Here is a 16,802-nt window from a genome sequence, read left to right as displayed (position 1 = left end):
GAACTTTTTGACAACTGACGCAAATTCTAGGGTAGCGGCACTACTAGACGCATTTTCCGGTTTCCGGCATACGTTCCAGGGTTCGAACCCGGCCGCGGCGGCGGTGTTTCGATGCAGGCGAAATGCAAAGCCATCCGTGTGCGGTGCGATGTCAGTGCACGTTAAAGATAATTATTCCGGAGCCCCCCACTACGGCACCTTTTGCTCTCTTTCGTCTTTCACTCCCACCTTCCTCCCTTCCCCTACGGTGCGGTTCCGGTGTCCACCAGTTCCGTTCCTAAAAAAAAAATACTCCTGCCTACGTCCATGAAGCCTGCTTTGAGGCAGGCGGCCCACAGAGTGGTAGGCAACCTGCCAGGTAGGTACACCTGGCAGGCCTTCACCTGGGTGAAGGTCGTCAAGGTAAATGCCATCAGGGTAAAGTCCTTTGTCTCGAAGTCTTTAGGTGAAATGCTTTTGTTGTGAAGGCATTTCGTGTAAAAGCCTTTAGGTAAAATGATGCTTTCACATTCGCAGCATGTAAAGATGTTAAGTGCCTATCGTAACTATAGTGCTACTGCACAATATTCTGTGCTTAGCCATGTTGAGCCGTCTGCTATTTCTGCAAGTGTAGGAAAACCAAGACACAAGAGAGGGTCTGTCCTGTCCGTGTCTTTCTTTCTGTCCATGTCTTTCCTTTCGTGCTTTACCAGCCATGAATATGAACCAATTTGCCCTACTTTCTGCTCTTCTAAGGGTTTACAGCCCTCTGGCATTGTGCACGCTTTTCCATGTTTTAAGGTTTTACTACCAGCTTGCCCCAATTGTTGCCACATGGAATTGAAACTTTTCAAGCATGCAATCATGTCAGTTTGATTACAGTTTCTAAACTGTGTGCAGGACAATGATGAAAGGATGTCCAGCTACCGTTGTATTTGCAGCACGACGCGCAAGCCAGCAGCTTGAAATAACAAAACTTGACTGCAACCACACCCATGAAGTCAGCAAAGAAATTTTTGAATCATATCCAGAGCGTCGTCGGCTGACAGAGGAAGAAAAGGAGTATGTGCTTCCGTTGATGGAACTAAACGTCCTGCCGAGAGTAATAGTTGGAAAGCTAGTCGAAAAGACAGGTAAGGAATGTGCTTGATTTTTCTTCTGATGAGCTCTTTTACTAGCACAGCCTTGCTTTGAAAGTAATAGTTTTGTAATGAATTGATTAGATTACTTTCAGGAAAGAGTCACGACTAAAGACTTGCACAATGTGAAGCATTCAATGTATGGAGCGGATGAGGCCCAACTACTGGTTAAAGAGATTGAAAACTGCCGTGAACAACACAAAGCAAAAATTATGCCTGTCACTGATGATGATAAACAACTTCAGGTTCTCCTGATCCAGACACCGCACATGCAGCAGGCATATCAGTCATTTCCAGAAGTGCTGCTGCTAGATGCGACTTACAGAACCAACAAACTTAAGATGCCACTTTTTGTTTTGTTTGTACAAGACGGTTGTGGAGACAGTCAGGTGGTCGCATACGCTTTTGTTGCTTCTGAACAGTGCCACCATGTCTCGAAAATGCTGGAGCTTTTCGTCAAGGAAAACCCATGTTCTGAAAAGACAGATGTAATCGTCGTAGACAAAGACTTTTCAGAATCAGTGCAATTCGGAGCACTTTTCCTAGTGCGCCATCGGTACAACTGTGCCAATTTCATGCTGTAAAGGCATTCAGAACAGCAGCCAGCCAATTTCCAAGGTCTGTCGGAGAACGAGACCTTATGTTGGTGGTATTCAACCAAATGTTGCATGCACCAACAGCAAACAAGTACGTTGAAGCAAGACGCGAGTTTGAAAGGTTTGCCAGTAAAGAAGCTGTGCAATACCTCGAGAATAATTGGAACTCCATGAAGAACATGTGGGCCCGTCACATCTGTGACCAAGAGTTTACCTGTGAAGCAAACACAACTAACCGAGTAGAAGCACATAACAGTTTCATAAAAACAGCCCTCTCATCCTCTACAAAGCTTGACGATGCCTTGAGCAGATTACTGAATTTAGCAACGATAATGCAACGAAAAGCGGCCCGCTCAGTAACCCTGCTGAAAACTTGTCAGTTTTGCAACCACATGAAAGTGCACAAAGTTGAAGAAGTGTGTTAAAAGTGTTGACACCGTATGCTTGCTCAGTGATCAGGAAACAGGTAATCAAAGCTGAAGACTGTGTTGCCGAAGTGAAACAGACATCTGAAAAACAGTATGCTGTGGCTTCTACAACTGGCAAAGGCTGGCATCACATATCGCTGGAAAAAGAAAAATGTGATTGCGCTTTCTTTGCCAAGATGGGCCTACTGTGTCGCCATTTCTTGGCCGTTTCCATAAAGTTTGATGTTGAGCCGGACCTCCAACAGGCAGTTCGAAACGCTGGTTTAAATAGTATCAGAGTAACTTCGTGTCATCTAGTGAGCAAGCCAGCAATGAATACCATGGGACCACAGAAGATTTGGAAATCCTCTCAATGCCTGGACCAAGCTTTGAAAAAATGAATCGAAATCAGCGGCATAATTTTGCAATGCAAACAATGAAGGCCATTGCTGACACTTTGGCTGACTGCAAGCCGGAAACCTTTGCAAAGCGATTAAGGATTCTTGAAGACATGAACACACCATGGCTGAAGGGAAGCGAGGCGAAAAAAATGTACGGTTCTATGGATTCCGATGGCAGCAGTGAAGATGAGGGGGCACCCGAAAGCGATAATAGTACATTAGAAAAAACGGTCACAAAAGAAGTGGCGGAAAAAGTGACTGTAGAAGCATGTGCCATTAAACTTCCCATTGTCAAAGCCAAAGGGCGTCCCACCAAGCGCCTTCGTCAGCGGAAAGTTCAGAAGCGCAAGAGACAGGGAGAACCAGTACCTTTTAAGGAACTGACAGCTGAGGCGCAAGACACACGTAAGATATTTTAATGTGCTTCGTAAAAATGGCCCACACAAGCGTGATATCAGATGAATAGCAAAAGCGTAGCAGGCCTTCGGTGCAGCTTTGCCCTTCAGTAAGGCTGGCACTTGCCCTTTCTAGTGCCAAAGCACATCTAGCCGCACTCCCCCTGTATGCCTGTGTGAATCCTCTGGTAGCAAATGTAAATGGCTCACTGGGTCAGTGGACACCTCAGTCGCTCCTTGTGTATGTGGTGACATCCACCTACAAATTGAGGCAGTTATGCGCCTTTACATTTATCAAAACCATTGGAAGGCTTAGACCCCCTTCATTTTAAAGAACAGAAAGGCACATGACTGTCTCCCTGGGCCAGTGAACACCTCAATAACCCTTTGAGGTATGTAGCGGTGGTGTCCACCAGAAGAAACATCCGTGCTTTCACACAATATTTTGTGCTTATCCATGCCAAACTGCCAGCAGTCTTTTTTTTTAAATTTGTTAGCAGTAAACTGAGTACAGCTGAGAAAAACGTGCAATTTTTCGGTATATGCACGTTTCGTGTCATGCAGTTTTCATATGGAGACTTTAAAGCAGAAAGAAAATGCTAGATAATTCACACAGCAGGCATTTACACTAAACATGTCACTTGAAGCCACCAAAGCTCAGAAATGTTTTCATAAGTGAAGTACTGAAATTTTAGTATGCTGACGGTGCACTGCAAAAATTTACGGAATATATTTAAAACATATACAATCGACAGATAATGTGAGCTTACACATGCAGTCGCATAACCATGAGAGAAGTGTGGGAATCAGAGATGTCCAGTACTCGCTTGTGTACCCCTCTTCAGCTACTGCTGACAAAGGAAACCGGCTCTGCACTCGCATCACATCTCCACTCTCCTAACTTTTGGCATGTATCGGCTGTCGGCTACGGAATCGTGTAAAGTCATAGGCAGCTGCGTGCATCGCTCACCTCGTAACTCTTTTGCCACTGTTCCAAGCTCTCTCTGAACACTAAATGTTGCGGTGCCATTTGGTGTCATGCAAGAAAAACAAAAAGCATAGTGTTCATAGAGGGCTACAAAATTGTCTTTTTGTTGAAATTTTCTGGTGCACACAATTTTGAATTATATTTCTCAGTTCATTTTTTTTTCAGTGCTTTTAGCTGGCATAGCTGGCAAGGATGCCGCAGTACATGTCCTTACTGGGCAGGGACTCTTGGATGAGCAGGACATTGAAGTCCGTCCTGAGCAGCTGCCAAGTGCCCTTCTCGACTACAGGGTATTTTTACCCAAACTGAAAAAGTATTTTACGCCAGATGCATGGCTGCTGCTCACATCATCTATTAAGAATGTTTTCTCTTGATTACATTTGTACCTGTGATACTTTGTCGCAGTAAATATTTATCACCTGTTCACAGTTGCAGCAAAGAAAAATGGAGATGTCTGGTGCTGCGGACAATGCAAAGAGAAGGTTGATGGCGAGTTGTAGATGATTGCATGTGACCAATGCCTCGAGTGGTTTCACTGGTAATAATTTGCCCTCACAATTACAATTTTGTCATACACATGTACTAAAATGCTGTTTTTGTTTTGCAACAGGTCATGCGTATCTGTGAAGGAGGATATTGGGCGATCGTGGTTTTGTCCCAAGTGCTATGCATTCGAATAAATGCTGTGCCAATAAAATGCCTAATCATTTCATTCCTGCTTTCCGAGTTAACACTGAGCAGCTTATAACTGCTTTTCTAGCAATGCTACATTCTCTGTTCAGCGAAGTGGCTGCCTACCTGGAATCGTGGAGCCGTGTGAAGTGCAACTTTAAGTTTTAAATTCTGTCGCATTAAGTTCTAGTAGTTCACAATGCAAAAGCATAGCCAGGCATGCGAGGAAACAGTGGTAAAGTAGAACTACAATTTTCCGGCAATTTATCAGACGGAACAATAATAATTATTTCTTTCCATTAAGCAAAAGTGCAGTGTGTGGCATAATAAGTCATAACCAAAACTACCGTGCACGGTGGGCCAAAACTCAATTTGCATGCATCCGGCATTCGTAGGTCCGCTGCTACTGCGGCCGGATATGTTTGCAAAGGAAAATTGGGGGACTGGTAGATGTACTGCAGATAGCCATAGAGATAGATAACCATGCACGTCGCCGTACGCGTGGCATTTTGCACTGAATTTGTCTGAAGTGACATCTAGCTTTTACAGAGCAGGGAGGTGCAAATCTCTGATCCAAATCGATCGCGGATGGCGGGCGAAAAAACGTAGCAAGCAAAGCAACGTCGCGCGTACGTATGAGACCATCTGGTGCTGGACGGATGCTGCTTTGGTACGGTCAGGTGTATGCAGGCAAACTTGGACAAGGTAACGTAGCACAAGGAAGCGGGCGAGGATACGACAAAACCACTGTCTGTGAGCCATATTTAGAAGGAGACTTCGGCGGGGCTCGACAGCTGGCAAACTGCTGCTGCAGCCGCCACCGCCGCTCGTGCGCATACCATTTTCCGGTTAAAAATCACGACGCCGGGCGCACAGACCGAGTCATTTGCTTATTATCGATGACAACAATGGACCAAAGATGCTCTTCGGTTGACGTGTGGGATGTGTAGTTCCGTTTTTTGTTTGCTGAATACAAGACGACGGGGAAGTGTGACTTATGGCTGCGTGATCGTCAGTTCATTGTGTGTAGGCGTGTAAGTAAGGAACGATCAAGGACGAGAAAAACGATTAGGCGCACTCTACCAACCGTCTTGCTCGTCCTTGCTGCTTCGTAACCTTGTATAAGTTGTTGCAGTAGAGCGCACGTCTATGCTCTGTTGTGTGAACCCAAGTTATATATAGCGCACATCCTTAAGAAGCCAAGCTGTACATTCCCCATTATTCCCTATTTCATTCCCTGACCGATACCAAGAAATCGCTGGCGGAATTGGCATTATAGACCGTTATCATTTGAAACGGCCAGCATGTCTGAGAAGACCTGCACACGTGTCTCAAAAGAACAATACTTGATAATGGTGGAGTTTATGGAGCAGCACCGGGCGCTCGCCCACGCTGCCTCACCCCTTTCTGGGGCTACACGGCGGCACGCAGGCGCGAGCTGTGGCAGCAGCTTGCGGCCCTGCTGAATGCCGCGGGCCCCGTTGCCAAAAGTGTGCTCCGCTGGCGCCACACTTGGCAAGTGTGGTGCACCCGCTGCAAGAAGCAGGAGGCGCAGTTTTTGGCAGCGGGAAGGTGAGCTTGTGAACAACGGTCTGTCGAATGGCCCTTGAATATGTCTCTCCGCATCCTGTCGCAGGGGCACTGGAGGCGGCAGGCTGCCGGGGCTGGCAGGCCGCGTGTGTAAGCTGCGGTCGCCGGGCCTCGTGCAAGGCGTCGCAGCTCCTATGTCTTCTTCGTCCAGCCAGGTGTGTGGTAAGCCGCGTTGCCGTTACTAATAATGAAGGGGGAATGATAGGGGAGGCTAATGAAGAATAATGAATGTCAACATCGGGGCCATGTACTGTGAGCAATGCACACACAGAATGAACTTCGAGACACTCGTGCATGAACGTGGGGCGCTGTGCCTCTTGCAGAACCAGCCCCGTGTGTCCGTGGGGGAGATGCCAGGGACGAGCGGCCTGCAGTAGGCAGAGGCGCGCTCTTCATCTGGTAAGTGAATTTTTAGTCATTTGATATGTACATCTAACAACTTGTGCACATTGTTGACCTCATTGTGGTTTTTCTTTTAGTTAGGGAAGGATGCGAATGCTGAGCTAACAAATGCAACCTCGAGTTATGTACTTTGTACTATCTTGCCCTCTTGGTACTGCTATGTTTCTTCTTGTGTCTCAGTAACTAGTAACCGTGTGTTTTGCACCAATACAGGCTCTGCTGAAACTGTCCACTAAGCAGTGATTTTTGTGGAATGAATTCACATAGATGGCACCCCCCCCCCCCGGAAGAAGAGGAGCTGGAGGAGGAGGGCGCACCTTGTGACACAGCCTGTGAGTTGGTGTTCCAATATCAGGCTGCACATTATCCATTTCGCAAGCTACCTAACATTAATACCATTTCTAGGAGCAGACTATCAGTATCACTTTAGAATACCCACACAAGCTTGGTTTGGTTTATGGGGCTTTAACGTCCCAAAGCAACTCCAGCTATGACAGACGCCGTAGTGAAGGGCTCCAGGAATTTGGACCGCCTGGGGTTCTTTAACGTGCTCTGACATCGCACAGTACACGGGCCTCTAGAATTTCGCCTCCATCAAAATTCGACCGCCGCGTGTTTCGGGCCAGCAGCCGAGCGCCATAACCACTCAGCCACCGTGGCGGCCACCCACAGAAGTGTCTTTCATATGCACCACTGGTACCTTGTGCGAGCTTTTTTCCTCTTACAACGAAAACATTGGTGTCTGCGATGGTTACACAAATGTGCACATTGAAACAATGCTGTTTTTGTCATACCGCTGATTATGAATGCTTTTATGTACTGCTCCCCAGTATGCATGTGAACAGCCCTCTGAGATATTGCACCAAACAGTCAGGTTATTGCACATCGTGCGCCACATATGACAAGTGTACATTCAGTCACTTTCTCCTTTTTACAGCTACACAGGAGCAGCCAGGTGTGGTGGCGGACCGTCCGTGTCAGCAGCAGCGGAGCACGCGGGCGTAGGAGGTCCACCAGCAGCTAGCAGAGACGCGGCGCACCAACGACCTCCTCGAAGCCCGCAGTGCTGAGGACGTCACATTTCATGCACGCCTCCTGGAGGTATGTGCAGACAACACCCACCACATTGAGTGAAGGAGAAGCAGCTGCATGCAACACGTTGTATCTACATTCACAGTTCGAAACCTATGCCTGACCTCTAGAGACATTTTAGTAGGCCATCTTTATGTGAAACGAGCCCTCCCTGTATGTGAAGTGTGCAAATGAAGCTCCTTTTATGTGCAGGAACAGAGGCAAACATCAGCAGCAGTGCGCAGCCTCGCGGCGGCATTGACACGACTGCTGCCGTCACAGAAACCGGGGCCCACATGATGCGCACTGCTGATGCGGCAAGGGGCGACACAGTGCGCCTCACCGAGTAAGAGGTACTTGCAGTGGCCTTGATTGTACGTGTCTTGAACAATCAGGTACAGCCACTGCTGTAACTTGTTCGGTGTTGCTTTTTTTTACCTGTTTTTTTTTTTTTTTTTTTGCCCTCTGCAAGGTGCAGAATATTTTTTTATTTCCCTGCCTGGTGCAGGCGTTATGTATATATTTGTTTTCCTTCTGCAAGGTGCAGAATATTTTTTTGTTTCCCTGCCGGGTGCAGGCATTATGTATATATTTATCTTTCTTCTGCAAGGTGCACAATATTTTTTATTTCCCTGCCAGGTGCAGGCGTTATGTATATATTTGTTTTCCTTCTGCAAGGTACAGAATATTTTTTTATTTCCCTGCCAGGTGCAGGCGTTATGTATATATTTATTTTCCTTCTGCAAGGTCCAGAATATTTTTTTATTTCCCAGCCGGGTGCACGCCTTATGTATATATTTATTTTCTTTCTGCAAGGTGCAGAATATTTTTTTATTTCCCTGCCAGGTGCAGGCGTTATGTATGTAGTTATTTTCCTTCTGCAAGGTACAGAATATTTTTTTATTTCCCTGCCGGGTGCAGGCATTATGTATATATTTATCTTTCTTCTGCAAGGTGCACAATATTTTTTTATTTCCCTGCAAGGTGCAGGCGTTATGTATATATTTGTTTTCCTTCTGCAAGGTGCAGAATATTTTTTTATTTCCCTGCCAGGTGCAGGCGTTATGTATATATTTATTTTCCTTCTGCAAGGTGCAGAATATTTTATTTCCCTGCCGGGTGCAGGCGTTATGTATATGTTTATTTTCCTTCTGCAAGGTGCAGAATTTTTTTATTTCCCTGCCAGGTGCAGGCGTTATGTATATATTTATTTTCCTTCTGCAAGGTGCAGAATATTTTTTATTTCTCTGCCGGGTGCAGGCGTTATGTATATATTTATTTTCCTTCTGCAAGGTGCAGAATATTTTTTATTTCCCTGCCAGGTGCAGGGGACTTATGTATGAATGTTTTTTTTTTCCTTTTGTACTTTTGAACTTGTGTGAAGTGTACAGGCTGCGCAATATTCGTTGTCCACTTTGGTTTCCTGTTTCAATGTGGAAGCATTGCTAGTCCCATTACGTGAAAACTTGACGGCATGTATGAGCACTCACAGATGGTATAGAAAATCCCAGTCATGTCAGGATAAATTTTCCGTCATCACGTGGTCGCATGGCGCCCACGGCAAGCCGATGGCCGCCTTTCCTGACGGTCATATACATGACATTCGCCTTATACACCCGCCACTGGCTGAGTTCAATATGGCGCAACTTTTCCCTGCTACATTCGTGTCAAAATTGCAACTAACCATTTTTTGTTGCAGTGTTCCAGGGGGTGTCATACGCACATGCTTTCACATTCCTGCACATAACCAGTCTGAAGTGTGTGTGCAAATTTTTTGTGATGGTACCTTGCAACATTTTGCAACACACACAAGGTGTCCGATATGTACTGTTTACTTTGATTTCGTTTTTAGATGTCACCTTTTTACCTACTGCAAGACACACAATGTATGCTATAACTAGTCAGTGTTAGGTTTTTCATATGTTAATTAATTTTTCTCCTTCGCACATTCACTTAAATGTTTGCTTTAGCAACACGTTGTGACACACGTCCTTATAGGGACAATGTTGTAGAGGGCTCCGGGTTAATTTAGACCACGGGGTTCTTGAACGTGTCTACACATTGCGTAGCACACGCACACTGTTTGTCCGTCGCAATGTGACCGCCATGGCTGACAGTTAACCTGCTCCACATCGGTAGCAGAATACTTCAAACACTGATGTGCCACGACGGGGCTTACCATGCCTTGTGCCAAAATATTGGAAGATATATATAGGAACTGTAGAGCTATCATAGTCCTCTATAAAGTCAGCATTAAAATTCCAATAAGGAAAGACGTCAGGCAAGGAGACACCATCACCAATGCTATTCACCGCCTGTTTACAGGAGGTATTCCGAGGTCTGAATAGAGAACAGTTGGGAATAAGAGTAAATGGAGAGTACCTAAATAATCTGCGATTCGCTGATGACATTGCCTTGCTGAGTCACTCAGGTGATGAACGAGTTAGGCAGAGCAGAATGGTGCGTCTAAAAATTAACATGCAGCAAGCCAAAGTAATGTTCTATAGTCTAGCAAGGGAACAGCAGTTCACAATTGGCAATGACAGCTGATTTTGAGATGGAAAAAAACTAGACGGATAAGAATGGGGTTGAGCGGATATGGCCGGTTCTCTCAGATCATGAATGGCAGTTTACCAATATTCCTTGGGCAGGGCATGTAATTGGAAGGCAAGATAACCACTGCTCCTTAAGGGTAATGGAGTGTATTCCAAGAGAAGGCAAGCGTAGCAAGGGGGGCGGAAGAAAGTTAGGTGGGCGGATGAGAGAAGTTCGCGGGCACAGTGGATGCAGCTGGCAAAGGACAGGGTTAATTAGGGAGACATGGAAGACGCATTTGCCCTGTAATGGGCGTAGTCAGGCTGATGATGATGATGAATGAGAATTTTTTCATGTTACAGTCATTGTGACAGCACAACTTGCCATATTGATGATGCATTCCGTTGTGCGTCAGTCTTCTCGGAACTGCTAGGGTTTGCCATTGAGCAGAACTTAATCACACGTCGTATTGATATTCATGGATTTTGTGGGTGATACACATTTTCTTGTCAGACGAAATGTATTACACACGTACAGCGCATTGCTTTAGATGTGTACCATGGTTTAATATGGGCTGAAGTGGGTTTTATGTTTACATAACTCACGTACAACCTGTGGTAACACGTAGGCCACTAGTCTTGTCATGTTTATCATGTTTGTATGTTGCAATTTGTGTACCACACGTGAAGATGTTACTTGTTCATGGTATTGCAAGCGGTGCATTTTGCACCTATCTGTTCAAATAAAAACACTTGTGATAAATGCTGCTAAAAAAAATAAAAGTGCATGCTGAAAGGCACCCTGAAATGATTTTGATGGACATATTATAGTGCAAGAGATGTGATGTCAAGTGCTCTATGTTGGTATTTCAGTAAAATTTGAAAGGTGTGCTTGCACCCTGTAATTTAGGAATAAATAAAAAAATCCTCCTCACAGTAGGACATAACCAAAGGGGACAACACACCTCACTGCGCGTCCCCTAACTAGATGACGCTAGTAGCCAGACTGGGTAAGTTTGAAGGATGGCCCTTCTGCCCACTGATGTCATCACGGTAGGGGATGCGCTATGAGGTGTGTTGTCCTCTTTGGTTGTCTTTTTTATTTATTCCTAAATTACAGGGTGCAAGCACACCTTTCAGATTAAACTGAAATATCAACAATGAACACTTGACGTCTCTTGCACTACAATATGTCCATCGAAATCATTTCAGCCCTTGAATGCATATCGAGCGAAAAAATTGCTTCAGTGGGACTTCCTCATTTCAATAAGCATCACAAACATTCGGTGCTTTGTTTCGCAGTACACTTTTTATTCACCCACTTAAGCACACACACACACACACACACACACACACACACACACACACACACACACACACACACACACACACACACACACACACACACACACACACACACACACACACACACACACACACACACACACACACACACACACACACACACACACACACACACACACACACACACACACACACACACACACACACACACACACACACACACACACACACACACACACACACACACACACACACACACACACACACACATACGGCATAGGAGGGTGCACGAAGACTGTTTTGACTTGCCAGACGAGCTGTTTCGTCGCCAATTTCGACTCGGGAAGGAGACTGCACAGTGGCCGTGCGACCAACTCGCCGATGAACTGGGAGGTGCGCAGGCGAGTGCGCTGTCAGTGCAGCAACAGGTGTGCACGCTGCGCTTCTTCGCGCACCGGCAGCTTGTAGGCACACACAGGAAATAAAAAAATAAGTCTGCACTTTGCGGGCTGCGGCTAAGGGCACAGCCATAATGCAGAGTTGCTCACACACAAGCGTACACTGAGACAAGGGGATGACGATGCCAACAGTAACCGTGGCTGCTGTGTTGCACAAAGAACACCTTGGCCAGCTACCCTGCGAGGTGGTGTCGATGGGCTCAGTGCTGGCGACGCTGGAGTTGCCGCCGCAACTGACGACGCACCGTGCGCACGTATGCCAGCCTCTGGAGACAGGTTCTCCGAAAAAGCTCGACAATACCGTCGCGCACGGCTCTCCCCCGCTGGTAGGTAAGGCGGCTTGCAGCGCCTTGCGTGTGGACTGCAGCCGGAGGTGGCTCGTCGTCGTCCGGGTCAGCGGCATCCACGTCTCCTTCTTCTGGCAAGATGTCATTCAAACACAGGTTGTGCAGTGCAGCACATGCTCCGATTATGAAGGCTGCTCGCTCCGGCTCATATTGGAGCGTCCGGTACCTTTGCAGGTACCGGAAGCGGCTCTTCAACACGCCGATGGTGCGCTCCACAACAGATCGCATGGAGCTATGCGCTGAGTTGAATAACCCCTCTGGAGACGCCATACTGGGATGCCCTGGCACAGGTGTCAAAAGCCAGGGCTCCAAAGGGTAGCCACTGTCCCCTGCATAACAGAAATGATGTGCAGTTAAGCGTGGCCTCTGTCGTCCTCAATCTCATCACTCTTGATACAATGGCAGCAGATTCATAGCAATGTCCAAAAAAAGCGCGAAGACGACCGGTCAACAAGACTCACAAGGCGCAGAACTTGCAACTGATTATTTTGTGGAAACAGGGACACTTATAAAGGAGGAGGAAACAAGGTACACACGGAAACACACAATGTGCTGTGCGAATACATTATCGACAGGGCCATGTGTGATTATATAGGAATGGAAAGCCCCAATGTACACATGTAATATTTCGATGTTTCTTTGCTAGACAAAATTCAGACGAACCGACACAGTTGTCACCCCTTTTGGAGGTGAAGTAAGCTTTGATAACCTCTTTCGGTTTTCATTTTTGCCCCACCACGGAATTTGTAACCGAGGTGGGGGTTTCTTATTGCTTACCCAGAAGAAACTCGCCACCTTGCAGCAGTCCTTGCACCATCTCCTGCCGCAGCCACGAATAGCGCCACGAAAAGGCGTCGTGGTCCGATCCTGGGCAGCGGGGGTAAACAGCTATAATTCTCATGTTGGAGCCGCACACCTGCTAGAGAAAGCACACCACAAGCTTAGTCGTTAACTTCCGCCGTCAAGGCCCGAGCTTGCAGCCGAACATGCAGACAAAAACGGAGAGCGAAGCCTACTGACTATCATTGTGTTGAGGGCGCAGAAGCCCTTACGACTCCAAAAGGCGGCCTTGTGTGCTGCATCGCCCCGTGGCGCCTTGATGGCGATAAGTGTGCCATCCACACATCCAACGACGCCGGAGATGCTGCCGTGTCGAAGGAAGCCCTCCTTCGCCGCCGCCTTCTCTTCCGGGCTCGCCGGGAACCGCACCCAACCGTCCCGCGGCCCCACTTTGACAATAGCTGCTGACACCCGCTGCACACTCTTGCTGACAGTGGGCTGGGCTATAGCGACGTTGCCCTCGTTGCCCACGGCGCCTTGAAAACCGCCGGTGCCGAAGAAGCGCAGCGCGCACAACACCTGTCGCTGCACTGACAGCGCACTCGCCCGCGCACCTCCCAGTTCATCGGCGAGTTGGTCGCACGGCCACTGTGCAGTCTCCTTCCCGAGTCGAAATTGGCGACGAAACAGCTCGTCTGGCAAGTCAAAACAGTCTTCGTGCACCCTCCTATGCCGTATGTGTGTGTGTGTGTGTGTGTGTGTGTGTGTGTGTGTGTGTGTGTGTGTGTGTGTGTGTGTGTGTGTGTGTGTGTGTGTGTGTGTGTGTGTGTGTGTGTGTGTGTGTGTGTGTGTGTGTGTGTGTGTGTGTGTGTGTGTGTGTGTGTGTGTGTGTGTGTGTGTGTGTGTGTGTGTGTGTGTGTGTGTGTGTGTGTGTGTGTGTGTGTGTGCGTGCGTGTGTGTGTTTGTGTTTCTCTGTGTGTGTGTGATTGGGAGTGTGTATCTTTATGTAGGTTATGTAGGTTATGTAAACAGCTCGTCTGGCAAGTCAAAACCGTCTTCCTGCACTCTCCTACGCCGTTGCTCGCGCGGCCAGCCGCGTATGGCAAAATAAACCGCCGCCATTTTGCGTCTCAAACGCGTTGAGACTACATTTCCCAGTCTAAAAAAATCGTCTCAATCTTCCCGCGTAGTTAAGTGGCTAACGTCAACACTTCTGGGCCATCTACGACGTCAATCAGTGACGCAAAAAAGCAAAATGGCCGCCGTCCACGGCCGACCAATAGGAGAGGGGCAAATGAGACTCTTTTTGAGACAGTTTCGATTGAGAGCGATTCGTAATCGCGCCCCAGGAATTACGCGGCTTCATCTTTTTCAGCCGAGAGGCAACGTATTTTTCAACACAATGTCTTTCGTCAATCGGATCAGAATCGCAGGCAAGCTGAGAATTCTAAAACATCCAGAATGGAAGAGCTATCTGCCCGTCCATAGTCCTTGGTTGGCACAAGTGCTAAGCGTTGCGCATGAGTGCTTGCACTAAGCGGTATGTCCACAATAGCAATTTTCTGATCTAATATATCAAATCTTCCACAGACGCTGTATAATCACCAAATCTGCACGAAAGAAACACCAAACCCAACAATGATCGAGATTCAATTGTTAACCTCGTGTCGTGTTTCACGGTTTGTTTAAGATTGTGCGAGAGCACCTGTAGTAGTTTTTCGCAACTAGTAATATCCACATTCCCTGGTAGTAATCTCTCACAGTTAACATTTGGTAAATTAGGAACCCCGGTCATTATTAGACATGTGGTACGGCTGAAATGAGCGCATAAGTATATTTACTTCAACCAAAATGGTGAAATGGCAGGTGACCTGTATACTGCGACACTAACATATGTAGCGTTAGTGCGTGTAATTTTGCACCAAACAGTCTCAGGAATAGTGCACTCAATTATTACAGCTTTGAAGTTTCTTATGAAAATAATGGCACCACCAGTATCTCAATCCCATCTAAATATTTGGTAGTTTCGAGCACTACACAGTCACTGGGTATTGTACTGTTCAGCCGTGTTTCGCTTATCACTGGGACATGCGGACTTTCTCTCAACAAGACATACTCTAACGCAGATAGTTTATTAACAACACTGCGAGAATTCATTGATAAAATTCGTAGCCACCATTGGGCTGTGATTTACAAGAATAACCAGGACTATCCGAAGCGCCGGAATCGTCATGCCTGTCATCAGCCCTTCCAGCACATTTCCTATTAGATCAATGGTTTAGAAGCGACCGCTCATTTTTCGTGTGGTCCCATACGTACACCTTGTCGTTTGTTTAACTTGTCGTCGTTCAAGAAGACCTTCTCGCCCTTCGCCCTCTCATCAGACGCAGTTGCCCACAAATTTCGTCGTACCTCTACCACTTACGTCTTTCGCACAGTCATTGCTGATATTAACTGCTGTCAGTTTTTTGCAGTTTTTCAGTATCTGCTCCTTTTCCTTGGCATCATAAAATTTCATAATAGGTCTCGGTCGTTCACTGTTCTTTTACCAATGCGATGAATTCTTTCTATGGACTTGACTTCAACCCCTAGCTTTTCATGATACAGTTGATCAACGAGAGCTGCCTCCAAGTCCGACTGAGGATCACCGCTTTTCTCCGGCATGCCAAAAACCAAAAAATTGTTGCGCGTGCTTTTATTTTCTGACTGGACCAGTTTTCCCGTCATTTTGCTGTACTGTAGCCTCAAGATACATGATTTTCCTATTGAGTTCCTGAATGACCGGAAGGAATTCCAATAGGTGATCAGACTTAGCATTTAGTTGAGAAATGCGTTAGCTGATAGAAGTTAATCGACAATCAGACTCCGCTTGATTGTCTATAATTATCTGCAGCAGCTCAGCTGTCTTACTCCCTGAATTTTCTTTAACGTCTCCTGACAAAAGCAGCTAGATCACAGACCAATAGTCAATAAGCGGGCAACAATAACTGTCAGGGCACGGCAGAATAACTAAAAATCCATTGCCATTCGGTAAGAACAGTCGTTGCACGGGGAACCAACCGGCAACAACAGCGGTGGTGCCGTGCTGTCCAGGCCAGGTGCCGTGCCCTCTGATCTGGGCCTAGATTACGCAACTCCTCCTCCTCCTCCTCCTCCTCAATACTACTGAAGGGGTAGAGTCCAGCGGCCAAGACGCCCGGAGGGGTCTTTCCAGCAAAGGGCATGGTGGTCCGTTACAACTGAAAAAGCACGCCCGAACAAGTATGGCTGGAATTTAGCTACAGCCTAAACAAGGGCGTGACACTCCCGTTCGGTAATCGAGTAATTTCGCTCGGGAGGTGAAAGCAGGCGACGCATACGCAACGACGCGGTCTGGACCCCGGGAGCGTTGTGCGAGCACTGCTCCGATTCCGTAGCCGCAGGCGTCTGTGCGGAGTTCAGTAGGCGCCGCGGGATCAAAATGTGCGAATCGGTGATGATGTCAGCAGGCGGACAAGCGTGGAAAACACATTTTGTTGATCAGGACCTTAGGTAAACTGGTAAACTCGGCGTCTTTTGCAAATTCCATTTCATCAACGGGGCTTGCCTGTGTCCTACGCCGTTCTTTCCATTGGCGCTTCTTTGCTTGGACGATGCGACAGGCGTGTGCGCTCTGCTGTGCAAAATGTTCTTCAAGAAACGCAGGGACTCCCATTCTAATTCCTTTTTCCCGCTCTCAGTGAGTACGACATTGAAACA

General features: G+C 47.0%; 1 pseudogene; it reads left to right on the top strand.

Annotated features, from left to right (window-relative positions):
* The first annotated feature begins 883 nt into the window (after positions 1–883).
* LOC144102762 (uncharacterized) lies at positions 884–7,990 on the top strand (annotated as a pseudogene).
* The last annotated feature ends 8,812 nt before the right edge of the window (positions 7,991–16,802 follow it).

This window comes from Amblyomma americanum, chromosome 8 (assembly GCF_052857255.1).
Source record: "Amblyomma americanum isolate KBUSLIRL-KWMA chromosome 8, ASM5285725v1, whole genome shotgun sequence".
In the NCBI taxonomy this organism is placed as follows: Eukaryota; Metazoa; Arthropoda; class Arachnida; order Ixodida; family Ixodidae; genus Amblyomma; species Amblyomma americanum.
The sequence above is the reverse complement of the archived record's forward strand: the minus strand, read 5'-3'. Positions and strand labels throughout refer to the sequence as shown.